This window comes from Schistocerca serialis, chromosome 11 (genome assembly GCF_023864345.2).
Source record: "Schistocerca serialis cubense isolate TAMUIC-IGC-003099 chromosome 11, iqSchSeri2.2, whole genome shotgun sequence".
Taxonomy (NCBI): domain Eukaryota; kingdom Metazoa; phylum Arthropoda; class Insecta; order Orthoptera; family Acrididae; genus Schistocerca; species Schistocerca serialis.
The window spans coordinates 24278629-24299619 of NC_064648.1; positions in this window are offsets into that span (position 1 = coordinate 24278629).

A 20991-nucleotide genomic window follows, 5' to 3' on the forward strand; every position below is an offset into this window, starting at 1 on the left:
CAGTTTTCGATTCCGATGCTTCACTTCATGTTTAGTGTACCCCTTGGACCTTCTTATTGACGATGAAACAGAGAGTTTGCATCCGAATTTAATACAAAAGGCACAATGCCGACTTAAGTACAAGAGGACTACCACTCTAACTTTCTATGATCTGAACCTCTCCTGTGAGTCCACTTTTAGATTCCGATGCTTCACTTCAGGTTTACTGTATGCCTTGGACCATTTTATTAACGATGAAACACAGAAAATGCATCCGAATTTAATCCAAAAGGCACAATACCGACTTAAGTACAAGAGGACTGACATTCTAACTTTCTATGATTTGAACCTCTCCTGCGAGTCCAGTTTTAGAGTCCGATGCTTCACTTCAGGTTTACTGTATCCCTAGGACCTTCTTATTGACGATGACACACAGAAATTGCAACCGAATTTAATACAAAAGGCACAATACCGACTAAATTACAAGAGGAGTGACACTCTAACTTTCTATGATTTGAACCTCTCCTGTGAGTCCAGTTTTAGATTCCGATGATTCACTTCAGGTTTACTGAATCCCTTGGACCTTCTTATTGACGATGAAACACAGAAATTCCATCCGAATTTAATACAAACGGCACAATGGCGACTAAAGTACAAGAGGACTGACACTCTAACTTTCTATGATTTGAACCCCTCCTGTGAGTCTAGTTTTAGATTCCGATGCTTCACTTCAGGTTTATTGTATCCTTTGGACCTTCTTATTGAAGATGAAACACAGAAATTGCATCCGAATTTAATACAAATGGCACAATGCCAACTTAAGTACAAGAGGACTGACACTCTCACTTTCTATGATTTGAACCTCTCCTGTGAGTCCAGTTTTTGATTCCGATGCTTCACTTCAGGTTTACTGTATCCCTTGGACCTTCTTATTGACGATGAAACACAGAAATTGCATCCGAATTTAATACAAATGGCCCAATGGCGACTTAAGTACAAGAGGACCGACACTCTCACTTTCTATGATTTGAACATCTCCTGCGAGTCCAGTGTTAGATTCCGATGCTTGACTTCTGGTTTGCTGTATTCCTTGGACCTTCTTATTGACGATGAAACACAGAAATTGCATCGGAATTAAATTCAAAAGGCACAATGCCGACTTAAGTACAAGAGGACTCACACTCAAACTTTCTATGATTAGAACCTCTCCTGTGGGTCCAGTTTTCGATTCCGATGCTTCACTTCATGTTTAGTGTACCCCTTGGACCTTCGTATTGACGATGAAACAGAGAGTTTGCATCCGAATTTAATACAAAAGGCACAATGCCGACTTAAGTACAAGAGGACTACCACTCTAACTTTCTATTATCTGAACCTCTCCTGTGAGTCCACTTTTAGATTCCGATGCTTCACTTCAGGTTTACTGTATGCCTTGGACCATTTTATTAACGATGAAACACAGAAAATGCATCCGAATTTAATCCAAAAGGCACAATACCGACTTAAGTACAAGAGAGTGACACTCTAACTTCCTACGATTTGAACCTCTCCTGTGAGTCCAGTTTTAGCTCCGATGCTTTACTTCAGGTTTACTGTATCCCTTGGTCCTTCTTGTTGACGATGAAACACTGAAATTGCATGGGAATTAAATTCAAAAGGCACAATGCCGACTTAAGTAAAAGAGGACTGACACTCTCACTATCTATGAATTGAACCTTTCCCGTGAGTCCAGTTTTAGATTCCGATGCTTCGCTTAAGGTTTACTGTATCCCTTGGACCATCATATTGACGATGATACACAGAAATTGCATCGTAATTAAATTCAAATGCACAAGTCCGACATAAGTAGAAGAGGACTGACCCTCTAACTTTCTATGATTTTAACCTCTCCTGTGAGCCCAGTTTTAGATTCCGATGCTATACTTCAGGTTTACTGTATCCCTTGGACCTTCTTATTGACGATGAAACACAGAAATTGCATCCGAATTAAATACAAACGGCAGAATGGCGACTTAAGTACAAGAGTACTGACACTCTCACTTTCTATGATTTGAAACTCTCCTGTGAGCCCAGTTTTAGATTCCGGTGCTTCACTTCAGGTTTACTGTATACCTTGCACCTTCTTATTGACAATGAAACACAGAAGTTGCATCGGAATTAAATTCAAAAGGCACCACGCCGACTTAAGTACAAGAGGACTGACACTCTAACTTTCTATGTTTTGAACCTCTCCTGTGAAACCATTTTTAGATTCCGATGCTTCACTTCAGGTTTACTGTATCCCTTGGACCTTCTTATTGACGATGAAACACAGAGTTTGCATCCGAACTTAATACAAACGGCACAATGCCATCTTACGTGCAAGAGGACTGACACTCTAACTTTCTATGATTTGTACCTCTCCTGTGAGTCTAGTTTTAGATTCCGATGCTTCACTTCAGGTTTATTGGATCCCTTGGACCTTCTTAATGAAGATGAAACACAGAAATTCCATCCGAATTTAATACAAATGGCACAATGCCAACTTAAGTACAAGAGGACTGACACTCTCACATTCTTTGATTTGAACCTCTCCTGTGAGTCCAGTATTTGATTCCGATGCTTCACTTCAGGTTTACTGTATCCCTTGGACCTTCTTATTGACGATGAACACAGAAATTGCATCCGAATTTAATACAAATGGCCCAATGGCGACTTAAGTACAAGAGGACCGACACTCTCACTTTCTATGATTTGAACATCTCCTGCGAGTCCAGTGTTGGATTCCGATGCTTGACTTCTGGTTTGCTGTATTCCTTGGACCTTCTTATTGACGATGAAACACAGAAATTGCATCGGAATTAAATTCAAAAGGCACAATGCCGACTTAAGTACAAGAGGACTCACACTCAAACTTTCTATGATTAGAACCTCTCCTGTGGGTCCCGTTTTCGATTCCGATGCTTCACTTCATGTTTAGTGTACCCCTTGGACCTTCTTATTGACGATGAAACAGAGAGTTTGCATCCGAATTTAATACAAAAGGCACAATGCCGACTTAAGTACAAGAGGAATACCACTCTAACTTTCTATGATCTGAACCTCTCCTGTGAGTCCACTTTTAGATTCCGATGCTTCACTTCAGGTTTACTGTATGCCTTGGACCATTTTATTAACGATGAAACACAGAAAATGCATCCGAATTTAATCCAAAAGGCACAATACCGACTTAAGTACAAGAGGAGTGACACTCTAACTTCCTACGATTTGAACCTCTCCTGTGAGTCCAGTTTTAGCTCCGATGCGTTACTTCAGGTTTACTGTATCCCTTGGTCCTTCTTATTGACGATGAAACACAGAAATTGAATCCGAATTTAATACAAAAGGCACAAAGCCGACTTAAGTACAAGAGGACTGCCACTCTCACTTTCTATGATTGGAACCTCTCCTTTGAGTCCAGTTTTAGATTCCGATGCTTCAATTCAGGTTTACTGGATCCCTTGGACCTTCTTATTGACGATGAAACACAGAAATTGCATCCGAATTTAATACAGATGGCACAATGCCGACTTAAGTACAAGAAGACCGACACTCTCACTTTCTATGATTTGAACCTCCCCTGTGAGTACAGTTTTAGATTCCGATACTTCACTTCAGGTTTACTGTATCCCTTGGACCTTCTTATTGACGATGAAACACAGAAATTGCATGGGAATTAAATTCAAAAGGCACAATGCCGACTTAAGTAAAAGAGGACTGACACTCTCACTATCTATGATTTGAACCTTTCCCGTGAGTCCAGTTTTAGATTCCGATGCTTCGCTTAAGGTTTACTGTATCCCTTGGACCATCATATTGACGATGATACACAGAAATTGCATCGTAATTAAATTCAAATGCACAAGTCCTACTTAAGTAGAAGAGGACTGACACTCTAACTTTCTATGATTTGAACCTCTCCTGTGAGCCCAGTTTTAGATTCCGATGCTATACTTCAGGTTTACTGTATCCCTTGGACCTTCTTATTGACGATGAAACACAGAAATTGCATCCGAATTAAATACAAACGGCACAATGGCGACTTAAGTACAAGAGTACTGACACTCTCACTTTCTATGATTTGAAACTCTCCTGTGAGCCCAGTTTTAGATTCCGGTGCTTCACTTCAGGTTTACTGTATACCTTGCACCTTCTTATTGACAATGAAACACAGAAGTTGCATCGGAATTAAATTCAAAAGGCACCACGCCGACTTAAGTACAAGAGGACTGACACTCTAACTTTCTATGCTTTGAACCTCTCCTGTGAAACCATTTTTAGATTCCGATGCTTCACTTCAGGTTTACTGTATCCCTTGGACCTTCTTATTGACGATGAAACACAGAGTTTGCATCCAAACTTAATACAAACGGCACAATGCCAGCTTACGTGCAAGAGGACTGACACTCTAACTTTCTATGATTTGAACCTCTACTGTGAGCCCAGTTTTAGATTCCGATGCTATACTTCAGGTTTACTGTATCCCTTAGGCCTTCTTATTGACGATGAAACACAGAAATGTCATCCGAATTTAATACAAACGGCACAATGGCGACTAAAGTACAAGAGGACTGACACTCTTACTTTCTATGATTTCAAACTCTCCTGTGAGTCCAGTTTTAGATTCCGATGCTTCACTTCAGGTTTGCTGTATCCCTTGGACCTTCTTATTCACGATGAAACACAGAAATTGCATCCGAATTTAATACAAAAGGCACAATACCAAATTAGGTACAAGAGGAGAAACACTCTAACTTTCTATGATTTGAATCTCTCCTGTGAGTCCAGTTTTAGATTCCGATGCTTCACTTCACTTCAGTTTTACTGTATCGTTTGGACATTCTTATTGACAATGAAACACAGAAATTGCATCGGAAATAAATCCAAAAGGCACAATGCCGACCTAAGTAGAAGAGAACTGACACTCTCACTTTCTATTATTTGAACCTCTCCTGTGAGTCCAGTTTTAGATTCCGATGCTTCACTTCAGGTTTGCTGTATCCCTGGGACCTTCTTATTGACGATGAAACACAGAAAATTCATCCGAATTTGATACAAATGCCACAATGCCGACATAAGTACAAGAGGACTGAATCTCTCCCTTTCTATGATTGGAACCTTCCCTGTGAGTCCAGTTTTAGTTTCCGATGGTTCACTTAAGGGTTTACTGTATACCTTGCACCTTCTTATTGACGATGAAACATAGAAATTGCATCCGAATTTAATACAAAAGGCACAATGCCGACTTAAGTACAAGAGGACTGACATTCTAACTTTCTATGATTAGAACCTCTCCTGTGAGTCCTGTTTTAGATTCTGATGCTTCACTTCAGGTTTACTGTATCTCTTGGACCTTCTTATTGACAATGAAACACAGAAATAGCATCGGAATTAAATTGAAAAGGCACAATGCCGACTTAAGTAAAAGAGGACTGACACTCTAACTTTCTATGATTTGAACCTCTCCTGTGAGTCCAGTTTTAGATTCCGATGCTTCACTTCAGGTTTACTGTATCCCTTGGACCTTCTTATTGACGATGAAACACAGAAATTGCTTCCGAATTTAATACAAATGGCACAATGTCGACTTAAGTACAAGAGGACTGACACTCTCACTTTCTATGATTAGAACCTCTCCTGTGAGTCCTGTTTTAGATTCTGATGCTTCACTTCAGGTTTACTGTATCCCTTGGACCTTCTTATTGACAATGAAACACAGAAATAGCATCGGAATTAAATTCAAAAGGCACAATGCCGACTTAAGTACAAGAGGACTGACACTCTCACTTTCTATGATTTGAACCTTTCCTGTGAGTCAAGTTTTTCATTCCGATGCTTCACTTCAGGTTTACTGTACCCCTTGGACCTTCTTATTGACGATGAATCCCAGGAATTGCACCCGAATTTAATACAAATGGCACAATGCCGACTTAAGTTCAAGAGGACTGACACTCTCACTTTTTATGATTTGAACCTCTCCTATGAGTCCAGTTTTATATTCCGATGCTTCACATCAGGTTTACTTTATCTCTTGGACCTTCTTATTGACGATGAAACACAGAAATTGGATCCGAATACAATACAAAAATCACAATGGCGACTAAAGTACAAGAGGACTGCCACTCTCACTCTCTATGACTTGAACTTCTCCTGTGAGTCCAGTTTTAGATTTCGATGCTTCACTTCATGTTTACTGTATCCCTTGGACCTTCTTATTGACAATGAAACACAGAAAAAGCATCGGAATTAAATGCAAAAGGCACAATGCCGACTTAAGTACAAGAGGACTGACATTCTAACATTCTATGATTTGAACCACTCCTAAGAGACCAGTTTTAGATTCCGCTGCTTCACTTCAGGTTTACTGTATCCCTAGGACCTTCTTATTGACGTTGAAACACAGAGTTTGCATTCGAATTTAATACAAATGGCACAATGCCGACTTAAGTACAAGAGGACTGACACTCTCACTCTCTATGATTCGAACCTCACCTGTGAGGTCAGATTTAGATTCCGATGCTTCACTTCAGGTTTACTGTATACCTTGCACCTTGTTATTGACGATGAAACACAGAAATTGCATCGGAATTAAATTCAAAAGGCACAATGCCGTCTTAAGTAGAAGAGGACTGACACCCTCACTTTCTATGATTTGATCCTCTCCTGTGAGTCCAGTTTTAGATTCCGATGCTTCACTCCAGGTTAACTGTATCCCTTGGACCTTCGTATTGACGATGAAACACAGAAATTGCATCGGAATTAAATTCTACAATCACAATGCCGACTTAAGCACAAGAGGACTTACACTCTAACTTTGTATGATTTGAACCTCTCCTGTGAGTCCAGTTTTAGATTCCGATGCTTCACTTCAGTTTTACTGTATCGTTTGGACCTTCGTATTGACGATGAAACACAGAAATTGCATCGGAATTCAATACAAGAGGCACAATGCCCGCTTAAGTACAAGAGGACTGACATTCTAACTTTCTATGATTTGAACCTCTCCTGCGAGTCCAGTTTTAGATTCCGATGCTTCACTTCAGGTTTATTGTATACCTTGGACCTTCTTATTGACGATGAAACACAGAAATTGCAACCAAATTTAATACAAATGCCACAATGCCGACTTAAGAACAAGGGGACTGACACTCTCACTTTCTATGATTTGAACCTTTCCTGTGAGTCAAGTTTTGGATTCCGATGCTTCACTTCATGTTTACTGTACCCCTTCGACCTTCGTATTGACGATGAAACCCAGGAATTGCACCCGAATTTAATACAAATGGCACAATGCCGACTTAAGTACAAGAGGACTGACATTCTAACTTTCTATGACTTGAACCTCTCCTGTGAGTCCAGTTTTAGATTCCGATGCTTCTCTTCAGGTTTACTGTATACCTTGCAACTTCTTATTGACGATGAAACACAGAAAATGCATCCGAATTTGATACAAATGCCACAATGCCGACATAAGTACAAGAGGACTGAAACTCTCCCTTTCCTTGATTTGAACCTTTCCTGTGAGTCCAGTTTTAGTTTAGATGCTTCACTTAAGGGTTTACTGTATACCTTGCACCTTCGTATTGACGATGAAACACAGAAATTACATCCGAATTCAATACAAAAGGCACAATGCCGGCTTAAGTACAAGAGGACTGACATTCTAACTTTCTATGATTTGAACCTCTCCTGCGAGTCCAGTTTTAGAGTCCGATGCTTCACTTCAGGTTTACTGTATCCCTTGGACCTTCTTATTGACGATGACACACAGAAATTGCACCCGAATTTAATACAAAAGGCACAATACCGACTCAAGTACAAGAGGAGTGACACTCTAACTTTCTATGATTTGAACCTCTCCTGTGAGTCCAGTTTTAGAGTCCGATGCTTCACCTCAGGTTTACTGTATCCCTTGGACCTTCTTATTGACAATGACACACAGAAATTGCACCCGAATTTAATACAAAAGGCACAATACCGACTCAAGTACAAGAAGAGTGACACTCTAACTTTCTATGATTGGAACCTCTCCTGTGAGTCCAGTTTTTGATTCCGATGCTTCACTTCAGGTTTACTGTATCCCTTGGACCTTCTTATTGACGATGAAACTCAGAAATTGCATCCGAATTTAATACAAAAGGCACAATACCGAATTAGGTACAAGTGGAGAGGCACTCTAACTTTCAATGATTTGAATCTCTCCTGTGAATCCAGTTTTAGATTCCGATGCTTCACTTCAGTTTTACTGTATCGTTTCGAACATCTTATTGACGATGAAACACAGAAATTGCATCGGAATTAAATCCAAAAGGCACAATGCCGACCTAAGTAGACGAGAACTGACACTCTCACTTTCTATGATTTGAACCTCTCCTGTGAGTCATGTTTTAGATTCCGATGTTTCACTTCAGGTTTACTGTATCCCTTGGACCTTCTTATTGACAATGAAACACAGAAATTGCATCGGAATTAAATTCAAAACGCACAATGCCGACTTAAGTAAAAGGGGACTGACACTCTCACTTTCTATGATTTGAACCTCTCCTGTGAGTCCAGTCTTAGATTCCGATGCTTCACTCCAGGTTTACTGTATCCCTTGGACCATCTTATTGACGATGAAACACAGAGTTTGCATCCGAAATGAATACAAAATGCACAAAGCCGACTTAAGTACAAGAGGACTGACACTCTCACTTTCTATGATTTGAACCTCTCCTGTGAGTCCAGTTTTAGATTCCGATGCTTCACTTCAGGTTTAATGTATCCCTTGGACCTTCTTATTGACGATGGAACACCGAAAATGCATCCGAATTTGATACAAATGCCACAATGCCGACATAAGTACAAGAGGACTGACACACTCCCTTTCTATGATTTGAACCTTTCCTGTGAGTCCAGTTTTAGATTCCGATGCTTCACTTCAGGTTTACTGTATACCTTGCACCTTCTTATTGACGATGAAACACAGAAATTGCATCCGAATTTAATACAAAATGCACAATGCCGACTTAAGTACAAGAGGACTGACATTCTAACTTTCTATGATTAGAACCTTTCCTGTGAGTCCTGTTTTAGATTCCGATGCTTCACTTCAGGTTTACTGTATCCCTTGGACCTTCTTATTGACAATGAAACACAGAAATAGCATCGGAATTAAATTCAAAAGGCACAACGCCGACTTAAGTAAAAGAGGACTGACACTCTAACTTTCTATGATTTGAACCTCTCCTGTGAGTCCCGTTTTTAGATTCCGATGCTTCACTTCAGGTTTACTGTATCCCTTGGACCTTCTTATTGACGATGAAACACAGAAATTGCATCCGAATTTAATACAAATGGCACAATGTCGACTTAAGTACAAGAGGACTGACACTCTCACTTTCTATGATTTGAACCTCTCCTGTGAGTCCAGTTTTAGAATCCGATGCTTCACTTCAGGTTTACTGTATCCCTAGGACCTTCTTATTGACGATGAAACACAGAGTTTGCATTCGAATTTAATACAAATGGCACAATGCCGACTTAAGTACAAGAGGACTGACACTCTCACTCTCTATGATTCGAACCTCACCTGTGAGGTCAGATTTAGATTCCGATGCTTCACTTCAGGTTTACTGTATACCTTGCACCTTGTTATTGACGATGAAACACAGAAATTGCATCCGAATTAAATTCAAAAGGCGCAATGCCGTCTTAAGTAGAAGAGGACTGACACCCTCACTTTCTATGATTTGATCCTCTCCTGTGAGTCCAGTTTTAGATTCCGATGCTTCACTCCAGGTTAACTGTATCCCTTGGACCTTCTTATTGACGATGAAACACAGAAATTGCATTGGAATTAAATTCTAAAATCACAATGCCGACTTAAGTACAAGAGGACTTACACTCTAACTTTGTACGATTTGAACCTCTCCTGTGAGTCCAGTTTTAGATTCCGATGCTTCACTTCAGGTTTACTGTATCCTTTGGACCTTCTTATTGACGATGAAACACAGAAATTGCATCGTAATTAAATTCAAAAGGCACAATGCCGACCTAAGTAGAAGAGAACTGACACTCTCACTTTCTATGATTTGAACCTCTCCTGTGAGTCCAGTTAGAAATTCCGATGCTTCACTTCAGGTTTAATGTATCCCTCGGACCTTCTTATTGACGATGAAACACCGAAAATGCATCCGAATTTGATACAAATGCCACAATGCCGACATAAGTACAAGAGGACTGACACACTCCCTTTCTATGATTTGAACCTTTCCCGTGAGTCCAGTTTTAGATTCCGATGCTTCACTTCAGGTTTACTGTATACCTTGCAACTTCTTATTGACGATGAAACACAGAAATTGCATCCGAATTTAATACAAAATGCACAATGCCGACTTAAGTACAAGAGGACTGACATTCTAACTTTCTATGATTAGAACCTTTCCTGTGAGTCCTGTTTTAGATTCCGATGCTTCACTTCAGGTTTACTGTATCCCTTGGACCTTCTTATTGACGATGAAACACAGAAATTGCATCCGAATTTAATACAAATGGCACAATGTCGACTTAAGTACAAGAGGACTGACACCCTCACTTTCTATGATTTGAACCTCTCCTGTGAGTCCAGTTTTAGATTCCGATGCTTCACTTCAGGTTTACTGTATACCTTGCACTTTCTTATTGACGATGAAACACAGAGTTTGCATCCGCATTTAATACAAACGGCACAATGCCGGCTTAACTACATGAGGACTGACACTCTAATTTTCAATGATTTGAACCTCTCCTGTGGGTCCAGTTTTGGGTTCCGATGCTTCACTTCAGGTTTACTGTATCCCTTGGACCTTCTTATTGACGATGAAACACAGAAATTGCATCTGAATTTAATACAAATGCCACAATGCCGAATTAAGTACAAGAGGACTGACACTCTCACTTTCCATGATTTGAACCTCTCCAGTGGGTCCACTTATAGATCCGGTGCTTCTCTTCAGGTTTACTGTATACCTTGCACCTTCTTATTGACGATGAAACACAGAAATTGCACCCGAATTCAATACAAAAGGCACAATGTCGACTTAAGTACAAGAGGACTGACATTCTAACTATCTATGATTTGAACCTCTCCTGTGATTCCAGATTTAGAGTCCGATGCTTCACTTCAGGTTAACTGTATCCCTTGGACCTTCTTATTGACGATGAAACACAGAAATTGCATCGGAATTAAATTCAAAAATCACAATGCCGACTTAACTACAAGAGGACTGACACTCTAACTTTCTATGGTTTGATCCTCTCCTGTGAGTCCAGTTTTAGATTCCGATGCTTCACTCCAGGTTAACTGTATCCCTTGGACCTTCTTATTGACGATGAAACACAGAAATTGCATCGGAATTAAATTCTAAAATCACAATGCCGACTTAAGTACAAGAGGACTGACACTCTAACTTTCTATGATTTGAACTTCTTCTGTGAGTCCAGTTTTAGATTTCGATGCTTCACTTCAGGTTTACTCTATCCCTTGGACCTTTTTATTGACGATGAAACACAGAGTTTGCATCCGAAATTAATACAAAATGCAAAATGCCGACTTAAGTACAAGAGGACTGACACTCTAACTTTCTATGATTTGAACCTCTCCTGTGAGTCCAGTTTTAGATTCCGATGATTTACTTAAGTTTTACTCTATCCCTTGGACCTTCTTATTGACGATGAAACACAGAAATTGCATCCGAATTTAATACAAAAGGCACAATACCAAATTAGGTACAAGAGGAGAGACACTCTAACTTTCTATGATTTGAATCTCTCCTGTGGGTCCAGTTTTAGATTCCGATGCTTCACTTCAGGTTTACTGTATCCCTTGGACCTTCTTATTGACGATGAAAACAGAAATTGCATCGGAATTAAATTCAAACGCACAATGGCGACTTAAGTAAAAGGAGACTGACACTCTTACTTTCTATGATTTGAACCTCTCCTGTGAGTCCAGTTTTCGATTCCGATGCTTCACTTCAGGTTTACTGTATCCCTTGGACCATGTTATTGACGATGACACACAGAAATTGCAGCCGAATTTAATACAAATGGCACAATACCGACTGAAGTACAAGAGGTGTGACACTCTAACTTTCGATGATTTGAACCTCTCCTGTGAGTCCAGTTTTAGATTCCGATGCTTCACTTCAGGTTTATTGTATGCCTTGGACCTTCTTATTGACGATGAAACACAGAAATTGCATCCAAATTTAATACAAATGCCACAATGCGGACTTCAGTAAAAGAGGACTGACACTCTCACTTTCTATGATTTGAACCTTTCCTGTGAGTCAAGTTTTGATTCCGATGCTACACTTCAGGTTTACTGTACCCCTTGGACCTTCTTATTGACGATGAAACCCAGAAATTGCACCCGAATTTAATACAAATGGCACAATGCCGACTTAAGCACAAGAGGACTGACACTCTCACTTTCTATGATTTGAACCTCTCCTGTGGGTCCAGTTTTAGATTCCGATGCTTCACTTCAGGTTTACTGTATCCCTTGGACCTTCTTATTGACGATGAAAACAGAAATTGCATCGGAATTAAATTCAAACGCACAATGGCGACTTAAGTAAAAGGAGACTGACACTCTCACTTTCTATGATTTGAACTTCTTCTGTGAGTCCAGTTTTAGATTCCGATGATTTACTTAAGGTTTACTGTATCCCTTGGACCTTCTTATTGACGATAAAACACAGAAATTGCATCCGAAATTAATACAAAAGGCACAATACCGAATTAGGTACAAGAGGAGAGACACTCTAACTCTCTATGATTTGAATCTCTCCTGTGAGTACAGTTTTAGATTCCGATGCTTCACTTCAGTTTTACTGTATCCTTTGGACCTTCTTATTGACGATGAAACACAGAACTTGATCCGGAATTAAATTCAAAAGGCACAATGCCGAACTAAGTAGAAGAGAACTGACACTCTCACTTTCTATGATTTGAACCTCTCCTGTGAGTCCAGTTTTAGATTCCGATGTTTAATGTATCCCTTGGACCTTCTTATTGATGATGAAACACAGAAAATGCATCCGAATTTGATTCAAATGCCACAATGCCGACATAAGTACAAGAGGACTGACACTCTCCCTTTCTATGATTTGAACGTTTCCTGTGAGTCCAGTTTTAGATTCCGATGCTTCACTTGAGGTTTACTGTATACCTTGTACCTTCTTATTGACGATGAAACACAGAAATTGCATCCAAATTTAATACAAAAGGCACAATGCCGACTTATGTACAAGAGGACTGACGTTCTAACTTTCTATGATTAGAACCTCTCCTGTTTGTCCTGTTTTAGATTCCGATGCTTCACTTCAGGTTTACTGTATCCCTTGGACCTTCTTATTGACAATGAAACACAGAAATAGCATCGGAATTAAATTCAAAAATCACAATGCCGACTTAACTACAAGAGGACTGACACTCTAACTTTCTATGATTTGAACTTCTTCTGTGAGTCCAGTTTTAGATTCCGATGCTTCACTTCAGGTTTACTGTATTCCTTGGACCTACTTATTGACGATGAAACACAGAGTTTGCATCCGAAATTAATACAAAAGGCACAATGCCGACTTAAGTACAAGAGTACTGACACTCTAACTTTCTATGATTTGAACCTCTCCTGTGTGTCCAGTTTTAGATACCGATGATTTACTAAAGGTTTACTGTATCCCTTGGACCTTCTTATTGACGATGAAACACAAAATTGCATCTGAATTTAATACAAAAGGCACAATACCGAATTAGGTACAAGAGGAGAGACACTCTAACTTTCTATGATTTGAATCTCTCCTGTGAGTCCAGTTTTAGATTCCGATGCTTCACTTCAGTTTTACTGTATTCCTTGGACCTTCTTATTGACGATGAAACACAGAGTTTGCATCCGAAATTAATACAAAAGGCACAATGCCGACTTAAGTACAAGAGTACTGACACTCTAACTTTCTATGATTTGAACCTCTCCTGTGTGTCCAGTTTTAGATACCGATGATTTACTAAAGGTTTACTGTATCCCTTGGACCTTCTTATTGACGATGAAACACAAAATTGCATCTGAATTTAATACAAAAGGCACAATACCGAATTAGGTACAAGAGGAGAGACACTCTAACTTTCTATGATTTGAATCTCTCCTGTGAGTCCAGTTTTAGATTCCGATGCTTCACTTCAGTTTTACTGTATCCTTTGGACCTTCTTATTGACGATGAAACACAGAAATTGCATCGGCATTAAATTCAAAAGGCACAATGCCGACATAAGAAGAAGAGAACTGACACTCTCCCTTTCTATGATTTGAACCTCTCCTGTGAGTCCAGTTTTTGATTCCGATGCTTCACTTCAGGTTTAATGTATCCCATGGACCTTCTTATTGACGATGAAACACAGAAAATGCATCCGAATTTGATACAAATGCCACAATGCCGTCATAAGAACAAGAGGACTGACACTCTCCCTTTCTATGATTTGAACCTTTCCTGTGAGTCCAGTTTTAGATTCCGATGCTTCACTTCACGTTTACTGTATTCCTTGCACCTTCTTATTGACGATGAAACACAGAAATTGCATCCGAATTTAATACAAAAGGCACAATGCCGACTTAAGTACAAGAGGACTGACATTCTAACTTTCTATGATTAGAACCTCTCCTGTGGGTCCTGTTTTAGATTCCGATGCTTCACATCAGGTTTACTGTATCCCTTGGACCTTCTTATTGACAATGAAACACAGAAATAGCATCGGAATTAAATTCAAAAGGCACAATGTCGACTTAAGTAAAAGAGGACTGACACTCTAAGTTTCTATGATTTGAACCTCTCCTGTGAGTCCAGTTTTAGATTCCGATGCTTCACTTTTGGTTTACTGTATCCCTTGGATCTTCCTATTGACGATAAAACACAGAAAATGCATCCGAATGTAATACAAATGGCACAATGTCGACTTAAGTACAAGAGGACTGACACTCTCACTTTCTATGATTTGAACCTCTCCTGTGAGTCCAGTTTTAGATTCCGATGCTTCACTTCAGGTTTACTGTATACCTTGCACCTTCTTATTGACGATGAAACACAGAGTTTGCATCCGAATTTAATACAAAAGGCACAATGCCGACTTAAATACAAGAGGACTGACACTGTAACTTTCTATGATTTGAACCTCTCCAGTGAGTCCAGTTTTAGATTCCAATGCTTCACTTCAGGTTTACTATATCCCTTGGACCTTCTTATTGACAATGAAATACAGAAATAGCATCGGAATTGAATTCAAAAGGCACAATGCCGACTTAAGTAAAAGAGGACTGACACTCTAAATTTCTATAATTTGAACCCCTCCTGTGAGTCCAGTTTTAGATTCCGATGCTTCACTTCAGGTTTACTGTATACCTTGCGCCTTCTTATTGACGATGAAACACAGAAATTGCATCCGAATTTAATACAAAAGGCACAATGCCGACTTAAATATAAGAGGACTGACACTCTAACTTTCTAGGATTTGAACCTCTCCTGTGAGTCCAGTTTTAGAGTCCGATGCTTCACTTCAGGTTTAGTGTATCCCTTGGACCTCCTTATTGACGATGACACACAGAAATTGCAGCCGAATTTAATACAAAAGGCACAATACCGACTCAACTACAAGGGGAGTGACACTCTAACTTTCTATGATTTCAACCTCTCCTGTGAGTCCAGTTTTAGATTCCGATGCTTCACTTTAGGTTTATTGTATCCCTTGGACCTTCTTATTGACGATGAAACACAGAAATTGCATCCAAATTTAATACAAATGCCACAATGCCGACTTAAGTGCAAGAGGACTGACACTCTCACTTTCTATGATTTGAACCTTTCCAGTGAGTCAAGTTTTTGATTCCGATGCTTCACGTCAGGTTTACTGTACCCGTTGGACCTTCTAATTGACGACGAAAACCAGAAATTACACCCGAATTAAATACAAATGGCACAATGCCGACTTAAGTACAAGAGGACTGACACTCTCACTTTCTAAGATTTGAACCTCTCCTGTGAGTCCAGTTTTAAATTCCGATGCTTCACTTCAGGTTTACTGTATCCCTTGGACCTTCTTATTGACGATGAAACACAGAGTTTGCATCCGAAATTAATCCAAAGGCACAATGCCGACTTAAGTACAAGAGGACTGACACTCTAACTTTCTATGATTTGAACCTCTCCTGTGTGTCCAGTTTTAGATTCCGATGATTTACTTAAGGTTTACTGTATCCCTTGGACCTCCTTATTAACGATGAAACACAGAAATTGCATCCGAATTTAATACAAAAGGCACAATACCGAATTAGGTACAAGAGGAGAGACACTCTAACTTTCTATGATTTGAATCTCTCCTGTGAGTCCAGTTTTAGATTCCGATGCTTCACTTCAGTTTGTCTGTATCCTTTGGACCTTCTTATTGACGATGAAACACAGAAATTGCATCGGAATTAAATTCAAAAGGCACAATGCCGACCTAAGTAGAAGAGAACTGACACTCTCACTTTCTATGATTTGAACCTCTCCTGTGAGTCCAGTTTTAGATTCCGATGCTTCACTTCAGGTTTAGTGTATCCCTTGGCCCTTCTTATTGACGATGAAACATAGAAAATGCATCCGAATTTGATACAAATGCCACAATGCCGACTTAAGTACAAGAGGACTGACATTCTAACTTTCTATGATTAGAACCTCTCCTGTGAGTCCTGTTTTAGAGTCCGATGCTTCACTTCGGGTTTACTGTATCCCTTGGACCTTCTTATTGACAATGAAACACAGAAATAGCATCGGAATTAAATTCAAAAGTCACAATGCCGACTTAAGTAAAAGAGGACTGACACTCTCACTTTCTATGACTTGAACCTCTCCTGTGAGTGCAGTTTTAGATTCCGATGCTTCACTCCAGGTTTACTGTATATCTTGCACCTTCTTATTGATGATGAAACACAGAAATTGCATCGGAATTAAATTCAAAAGGCACAATGCCGTCTTAAGTACAAGAGGACTGACACTCTCACTTTCTATGATTTAAACCTCTCCTGTGAGTCCAGTTTTAGATTCCGATGCTTCACTTCTGGTTTACTGTATCCCATGGACCTTCTTATTGACAATGAAACACAGAAATAGCATCGGAATTAAATTCAAAAGTCACAATGCCGACTTAAGTAAAAGAGGACTGACACTCTCACTTTCTATGACTTGAACCTCTCCTGTGAGTGCAGTTTTAGATTCCGATGCTTCACTCCAGGTTTACTGTATATCTTGCACCTTCTTATTGATGATGAAACACTGAGTTTGCATCCGAATTTAATACAAAAGGTACAATACCGACTTAAGTAAAAGAGGACTGACACTCTAACTTTCTATGATTTGAACCTCTCCTGTGAGTCCAGTTTTTAGATTCCGATGCTTCACTTAAGGTTTACTGTATCCCTTGGACCTTCTTATTGACGATGAAACACAGAAATTGCATCCGAATTCAATACAAACGGCACAATGTCGACTTAAGTACAAGAGGACTGACACTCTCACTTTCTATGATTTGAACCTCTCCTGTGAGTCCAGTTTTAGATTCCGATGCTTCACTTCAGGTTTACTGTATTCCTTGCACTTTCTTATTGACGATGAAACACAGAGTTTGCATCCCAATTTAATACAAACGGCACAATGCCGACTTAAATACAAGAGGACTGACACTCTAACTTTCTATGATTTGAACCTCTCCTGTGAGTCCAGTTTTGGATTCCGATGCTTCACTTCAGGTTTACTGTATCCCTTGGACCTTCTTATTGACGATGAAACACAGAAATTGCAACTGAATTTAATACAAATGCCACAATGCCGACTTAAGTACAAGAGGACTGACACTCTCACTTTCTATGATTTGAACCTCTCCAGTGAGTCCAGTTTTAGATTCCGATGCTTCTCTTCAGGTTTACTGTATACCTTGCACCTTCTTATTGACGATGAAACACAGAAATTGCACCCAAATTCAATACAAAAGGCACAATGCCGACCTAAGTACAAGAGGACTGACACTCTAACTTTCTATGATTTTAACCTCTCCTGTGAGTCCAGTTTTAGAGTCCGATGCTTCACTTCAGGTTTACTGTATCCCTTGGACCTTCTTATTGACGATGACACACAGAAATTGCACCCGAATTTATTACAAAAGGCACAATACCGTGTCAGGTACAAGAGGAGTTACACTCTAACTTTCTATGATTTGATCCTCTCCTGTGAGTCCCGTTTTAGATTCCGATGCTTCACTTCAGGTTTATTGATTCCCTTGGACCTTCTTATTGACGATGAAACACAGAAATTGCATCCAAATTTAATACAAATGCCACAAATCCGACTTAAGTACAAGAGGACTGACACTCTAACTTTCTATGATTTGAACCTCTCCTGTGAGTCCAGTTTTAGATTCCGATGATTAACTTACGGTTTACTGTATCCCTTGGACCTTGTTATTGACGATTAAACACAGAAATTGCATCCGAATTTAATACAAAAGGCACAATACCGAATTAGGTACAAGAGGAGAGACACTCTAACTTTCTATGATTTGAATCTCTCCTGTGAGTACAGTTTTAGATTCCGATGCTTCACTTCAGTTTTACTGTATCCTTTGGACCTTCTTATTGACGATGAAACACAGAACTTGCATCGGAATTAAATTCAAAAGGCACAATGCCGACCTAAGTAGAAGAGAACTGACACTCTCACTTTCTATGATTTGAACCTCTCCTGTGTCTCCAGTTTTAGATTCCGATGATTTACTTAAGGTTTACTGTATCCCTTGAAACTTGTTATTGACGATAAAACACAGAAAATGCATCCGAATTTGATACAAATGCCACAATGCCGACATAAGTACAAGAGGACTGACACTCTCCCTTTCTATGATTTGAACCTTTCCTGTGAGTCCAGTTTTAGATTCCGATGCTTCACTTCACGTTTACTGTATTCCTTGCACCTTCCTATTGACGATGAAACACAGAAATTGCATCCGAATTTAATACAAAAGGCACAATGCTGACTTAAGTACAAGAGGACAGACATTCTAACTTTCTATGATTAGAACCTCTCCTGTGGGTCCTGTTTTAGATTCCGATGCTTCACATCAGGTTTACTGTATCCCTTGGACCTTCTTATTGACAATGAAACACAGAAATAGCATCGGAATTAAATTCAAAAGGCACAATTTCGACTTAAGTAAAAGAGGACTGACACTCTAAGTTTCTATGATTTGAACCTCTCCTGTGAGTCCAGTTTTAGATTCTGATGCTTCACTTTTGGTTTACTGTATCCCTTGGATCTTCCTATTGACGATAAAACACAGAAAATGCATCCGAATGTAATACAAATGGCACAATGTCGACTTAAGTACAAGAGGACTGACACTCTCACTTTCTATGATTTGAACCTCTCCTGTGAGTCCAGTTTTAGATTCCGATGCTTCACTTCAGGTTTACTGTATACCTTGCACCTTCTTATTGACGATGAAACACAGAGTTTGCATCCGAATTTAATACAAAAGGCACAATGCCGACTTAAATACAAGAGGACTGACACTGTAACTTTCTATGATTTGAACCTCTCCAGTGAGTCCAGTTTTAGATTCCAATGCTTCACTTCAGGTTTACTATATCCCTTGGACCTTCTTATTGACAATGAAATACAGAAATAGCATCGGAATTGAATTCAGAAGGCACAATGCCGACTTAAGTAAAAGAGGACTGACACTCTAAATTTCTATAATTTGAACCTCTCCTGTGAGTCCAGTTTTAGATTCCAATGCTTCACTTCAGGTTTACTGTATCTCTTGGACCTTCTTATTGACGATGAAACACAGATATTGCATCCGAATTTAATACAAATGGCACAATGTCGACTTAAGTACAAGAGGACTGACACTCTCACCTTCTATGATTTGAACCTCTCCTGTGAGTCCAGTTTTAGAATCCGATGCTTCACTTCAGGTTTACTGTATACCTTGCGCCTTCTTATTGACGATGAAACACAGAAATTGCATCCGAATTTAATACAAAAGGCACAATGCCGACTTAAATACAAGAGGACTGACACTCTAACTTTCTATGATTTGAACCTCTCCTGTGAGTCCAGTTTTAGAGTCCGATGCTTCACTTCAGGTTTAGTGTATCCCTTGGAACTCCTTATTGACGATGACACACAGAAATTGCAGCCGAATTTAATACAAAAGGCACAATACCGACTCAACTACAAGGGGAGTGACACTCTAACTTTCTATGATTTCAACCTCTCCTGTGAGTCCAGTTTTAGATTCCGATGCTTCACTTTAGGTTTATTGTATCCCTTGGACCTTCTTATTGACGATGAAACACAGAAATTGCATCCAAATTTAATACAAATGCCACAATGCCGACTTAAGTGCAAGAGGACTGACACTCTCACTTTCTATGATTTGAACCTTTCCAGTGAGTCAAGTTTTTGATTCCGATGCTTCACGTCAGGTTTACTGTACCCGTTGGACCTTCTAATTGACGACGAAAACCAGAAATTACACCCGAATTAAATACAAATGGCACAATGCCGACTTAAGTACAAGAGGACTGACACTCTAACTTTCTATGATTTGAACCTCTCCTGTGTGTCCAGTTTTAGATTCCGATGATTTACTTAAGGTTTACTGTATCCCTTGGACCTCCTTATTAACGATGAAACACAGAAATTGCATCCGAATTTAATACAAAAGGCACAATACCGAATTAGGTACAAGAGGACTGACACTCTCACCTTCTATGATTTGAACCTCTCCTGTGAGTCCAGTTTTAAAGTCCGATGCTTCACTTCAGGTTTACTGTATCCCTTGGACCTTCTAATTGACGATGACACACAGAAATTGCACCCGAATATATTACAAAAGGCACAATACCGTCTCAGGTACAAGAGGAGTTACACTCTAACTTTCCAT